Here is a 6,000-nt window from a genome sequence, read left to right as displayed (position 1 = left end):
AAGCTCTGTTATGTAGTTAGGGGCTAAACCGTTTAAGGCTTTATAAGTAATTAAAAGAACTTTAAAAACTTTAAAGTCAATACGATACTTAATGGGTAACCAGTGAAGGGATGATAACATTGGGGTTATGTGGACCTGGTTAGAACTCTGGCAGCTGTATTCTGAACTAACTGTAGTTTGTTTATTGATGCTGCAGGACAACCACTAAGTAGTGCATACAGTAGTCGAGTCTTGAGGTCACAAATGCATGAATAAACTTCTCTGCATCAGCAACACATAGAATATTTCGTAATTTGGCAACATTTCTTAGGTGGAAGAAGGCTGTTTTTGTGACATTTGAGATGTGATTTCCAAATGACAGGTTGCTGTCTAATATAACGCCTTTAATATTAATATTAACTTAATATAAGTCTTTAACTGTATTTGTTGGAGTAACAGTGCAGCCTTCAATTTGCAGGTTATAATCCTAAATATTCTGCTTGCGTGTCTTTGGCCCGATAAGTAATATTTCTGTTTTATTAGAATAAAAAAGAAATTACTAGTCATCCAATGTTTTATATCTTCGATGCACTCTGCCAATTTGGATAGCTCAGAAGAAATCATCTGGTCTTGATGAGATATATAGCGGAGTTTTTTATTTTATGACTAGCCCATAAATCTCAGTTGCTAACATTTTTCCAAATATCTTTCTTTGCGTTAAAAAAAACCTATATAAAACTTTTTTACATAAAAAAGGTTTGGAACTACTTGAGGTTGAGTAATTCATGACAGAATTTTCGTTTTTGGGTAGAGTATCCCTTTAACCCCAATTTTTGTCTGACAGTGTTTATATGAATGCAAATCCAGTCCAGCATTTGGAGAACGTTTAAAGCTATAGTGCTTACATTAGTGAGTTTCTGTTGCCACAATATGATAATATTTTATTGTCAGACACAGTTTGTATTTACAAAGTATGTATGTTCAGAAATTATTAAAATTAATTGTAACAATTAGTAATCCAGGCAGGGGATCTTCATGCATTCAGATTTTAATAAACAAAACCATAAAGTTCAAAATAATAAAAGAACAAAGATACAAGGAACTAAAATAATCCAAAGGGCAGGGCACTGAGTAAGCCACTGGGAACAGGACCAAACATACAACTCACACATGACAAAGGAAACACTGGGGTTTAAATACATAGAAACTAACAGGATAACAAGACACACCTAAGGCCCGTTTCAGAAAGGAGGTTTAGTGAAAACTCTTAGTATATTAACCCTGAAATGAGGGAAACTCTGGGTTTTCCGTTTCAGAATGTGAGGTATGTCAAAAGCGGGGTAACTCAAGCCTGTTTCTAAAAGAGAGGTAACTTATACTCAAACCATAGTAACTTACTCTGTGAACCTAACCTGGTCGGGAGCAGGTTTTCTTTGGTAAACCCAGAGTTTATTTCGATCTCCTCCCCCTTTTAAAGCGCAAGTGGTGTAACTCATTCATTAATACAGTCATTCATGGCACACATTTTGATCACACAGAGACCATCTCAGTATATGTCATATGTGCTTTTATAGAGGATTCATGAAGAGGCTGCATTAATTCATAGGGATGTACTTTGATTTCAGGAGAGCAATTTAGGACCAGAGTGGAATTTTGTCATTTCCCTGTGCATTTTTATTAAAACTGTACCGTTTTTCTTTACAGTGAATTAGATAGGCCTATATCAAAATATATCTCATCCATCCTTACATCAATAACATCAGCCACCGTACGTGAATGTTTCTCTTTGTATTCACTATATGGCATTAATAATAAAAAATAAACATACGATTTTTTGTTATTTCTGTTTTATTTCTGTTGTGTCATTCATTTAATGATTAATTTATTTGTTTATTGGTACATTTATTAATTTAAATTTAAGTCATTTTCAGGACATCAGTAAATCCAGTGTATGCAGAGCGGAAAGTGTGCCTCACTCTCAAGTGCTTCCACTCAATTTCAGTTCGCTTCTGTACTCAGTCTAGCAAACCAGCTCCCAGATTATCTCCGGCTCCGCACCAGCCGTCCAACCAACGAACAGAGGGCGGGCTAAGAGCCGTGACGTAGACGCTAAGCGCCGAATTTAAGATTGTAGTTTAGGTTAGGGAAATCTAAAATGACAGCGGACATGGAGACACAGGATGCTTTACGCTCTGTTGTGGAGAATATTCCCGGCATTTGCCAATTGAGTGTTTGGTTCACATTTTTAACTGAGGTGATTTCCTCGGCCTTTTTTATGGCCCTTAGAGTTTTAGAGGGTGTATATCGGTCTCTTTTATCTGTCGAGCTCGAACTGGCACCCTTATGACAGGTCAGTGTCTCCTTTCTTTTCCAGTCCTTGAATATTGCCATGTCATGCTGTAATCTTGCAATTACGTTGCAGCATTTCCGACAGACTCGAAATGAACGAAGAGCTGTGTTTAATTGAACTAATCCTAACTTTGACATTTGGCTGCAATTATTTTCTTTTGTCTCTACTGTCAAATATTAGTTTATACGCACTAATTGTACCGTGGATGCGTAGATTTACTTCACATAATCGGCAAAAGTCGTTCACAGCCACCTTCACTCCGGTATTTCGCTCGATGGTTTCGTTTTCGCCGCATACCTGTGTTTACAGCGGAAGTTCGAGAGGCGGCTGGCGCATAACATACGTCATAACCAAACGTTATGTGATTGGCTTACGGGTACACCAATGATTTTAAACTTCAGACAAGCCCCACCCCCCACCGCAGGTTTGGTATACCAGGCGGCTCTCACTAAATCCTTGGTGTTTCGAGTCTGACGTCATCACGCAACAGTGTTTTTTTAGGCGATTTTAACAATCAAAGGTAGTTTACATGGTTAGAGTAAGGTTATGGTTAGGGTAAAGGTTTCGTAAAACTTGAAACACCAAGGATTTTAGTCAAAACCAACAAGCCACGCCCACGGATCTGACTCGAAACACCAAGGATTTAGTGAGAGCGATTACCAGGGCTAAGTGCTTTCTGTCGCCATGTAGCTTTTTTTGGTGCCGTTGCCATGGTGAATCGTAATATCGGAGCTCCATTGATGATGGCTTTTTATAGTCGTGGTGCATGCGCTTAACCCATGGTAAGCCTACCCAGAGTAAATTGAACTAACTCAAATCAGCTGTTCTGAAACAAAAAACTCAACGTTTCTAATTTCTAAGTAAACCAACTGAACTCTGAGTTCAATGTTTAACCTAGAGTTGGTTGAACCTCCTTATTGAAACGGGCCCCTGGAGGAACTAATTAACACTAAAAACTACAAAGGACTACAAAACATGGCACAGTAGAAGTAACAAAAGTTCACAAACATGGGAAACACGGACTGGGACCATGACAACATTACACTCACATAAAATACAGTTACGTCTTACATTATATAATACCAAGAGTTCAATTACTGTACTTTTGTTTTTTAAAGTTTGCGGGGGAAAATGCTTCCAAATGTAGTCATTTACTTATTCCCTAACAAAAATTAAGTATGGTTTTACTACAGTTAAAAAAATAACATGGTTTAGTAAAACCATGGTTACCACAAAATAACCATGGTTTTGCCAATCGTAACCCCAAAAAAACACAGTTACTACACGTTTACCACAGAAAAACCATGGGTGATGTTAGTAAGAGTTAAACACCAAATAATTTATTGATAGAAGCTGGAGTCCAGTCAACTCATCTTTGCTTTCCATCTCTTTTTTTTCCAGAGGTCAATATTGTCTGCTTGGGGCAGTCGTTGACCTTTGGTATAGCTCATGAATAATCTACTTGAGTGATTAAAAATACTCCTACTCTCTAGATTCAATCACGGCCACATCTGAGAGATTGTGAGTTTTCAGTGGTGGCTCTCTGCTCTCACACCAAACTCTTATTTTCTTAGAAGGAAGAAGTGACTGATGGTCACCTACCTGTCTGCCATCTACTATCTTCTCCCCAGCAGGCCTTAGCTGTCTTTTTAACACTAGTTTAACTTCAGACAGTTTAGCACAGGTTATCGCTGTAAATCTACTTCATTTAGCTCAAGTGATGGCCGCCAAGGGTTACAGTAAGTGGATGATCTGTGCAGATTTACATCATACATGACTTTTATTGGAAACTTTTATGGGAGACACTTGTTATATCTTATATAACACACTGGGAGATGACTGTAATTATACTTGTATGTATAAATACCTTTTCTAGTTTCAGTTGAACTGTTTTTGTGTTATTCCCACTCAGACATCAGAGACATTAAGCATTGCTTAGAGGAGATGACCGAACACATCTGTCTAGAAGAGAGAGCGAGCTAAAGAAGTGCAGGTGTTTCCAGAGATAAATCTGAAAGATCCTCCCTGCTGTGCGTCAGGCAGCCACAACCTCGGCAGTCATGAGAGGTAATTAAAATCAGCGCTATCATTGCATGTTTGGAGAGGTGCACTTTGGGGAGGAAGGATGCTCTGGCACTTCAGCGGAGGAGGGAACAGAGCAAATCATCAGCCATTGTGTACAGAGTCTGCCTCCCACTCAACTGCTTCACAAAGCTCTGCTTTTACTCTCATGTCGATGAGAAAACTGATGCACATGCAAACATGATCACTCAGATGCATGGAAATGAACATACGACACGTATACATACAACACCGCACTGTGTCCCAATGCCCTTCCTGCAAGATATTTAACATGTTTAGATGTATATAGGCAGAACACAGATAAAGGTAAAAGTTTTTGTGTGGCATGAACGAGGAGAGGAGGCGGCGCTCAAGGAGAGAGTTTTTGGGTCACTAGCTGTCTCTTGGTTGCCCACTCGGTAGTGACCAGAGGTGGGTAGTAACGCGCTACATTTACTTCGTTACATTTACTTGAGTAACATTTTGGAAAATATGTACTTTTTAAGTAAAATTAAAAGTGTGTACTTTTACTCTTACTTGAGTAAATTTCTAATAGAAAATCTGTACTTTTACTTCGTTACATAACTTACATTGCGTGACGTTCCTTAGTTCCTTCATTTTAAAATATGCTTTTTAAAACGCGTTGTTTATTTCAAGGTTGTCGTCTCTTTTTACGGGCATTCCCGAGTGGTCGATTCTTTTGAGTCGATTCTTTTGAAAGCATTAATTGAACAATGGGCAAAACCATTTGAATAGGCTAATGAATCAGTTCAAATGATTTGTTCAGTTCGCAGCACGATCTGAATCATCTGAAGCAGGATTACTCACTCATCGTAGCGCGAAACTTAAGAACACGCAGAACACAAAGAGCGTTGGATGAAGTGGATATGAATCTATATCTATACAATCAAAACTGCAAATGTGTCATATTGTTTGCCAGCAATGATAAATGCCCGCCATATGCGCGCACCCGCGCGACCTGTTCGTCAGACACAGCAACATGCGCGTTACCTGTCAGACACAGAGACGTGGGCTTGCAGAAATATACATTTGAAGAACAGAAGGAAGAAAACTTGTTGATGGGCGTGTGGTTCACTGTTTACTGTTTGTTTACAAGTAAGAGCGTTTCACAACACACACGTGACACAACACGAGAAAACATGAGCTTTGATCAAAAATGTGTATTTCATTTAAGAGAGCACTGCAGATGTTCTAGATCATCTTAGGAAATGCTCTGAGTTTAGTTCATGCTTTAGTTTGACATGGTCTGTTATTCTAAATAAGTTGTGTAAACTCAGGACTAAATGCTTGTTTCTTCTGTGTTTGTCTATTCTTTAGTCTCTCTCGTATATTGCAAAGATATCTGCTTATGATAATTAAAAATATTGATTAAAATGTAATATTAAAATATTGGCGTTAATATTAATTTTATGTAGTAGGCTAGCTACTTGAGTAGTTTTTTCATTGCATACTTTTTTACTTTTACTCAAGTAATTTTTAAAATAGTGACTTTTACTTGAGTAACAATTTCTCTAGTTACTTGTACTTTTACTTGAGTAAAGATTTTGGCTACTCTACCCACCTCTGGTAGTGACAGCTGGGAGGCAGCT

This window comes from Triplophysa rosa, linkage group LG11 (assembly GCF_024868665.1).
Source record: "Triplophysa rosa linkage group LG11, Trosa_1v2, whole genome shotgun sequence".
NCBI classification, from domain to species: Eukaryota; Metazoa; Chordata; class Actinopteri; order Cypriniformes; family Nemacheilidae; genus Triplophysa; species Triplophysa rosa.
This window is presented reverse-complemented; position numbering follows the sequence as displayed.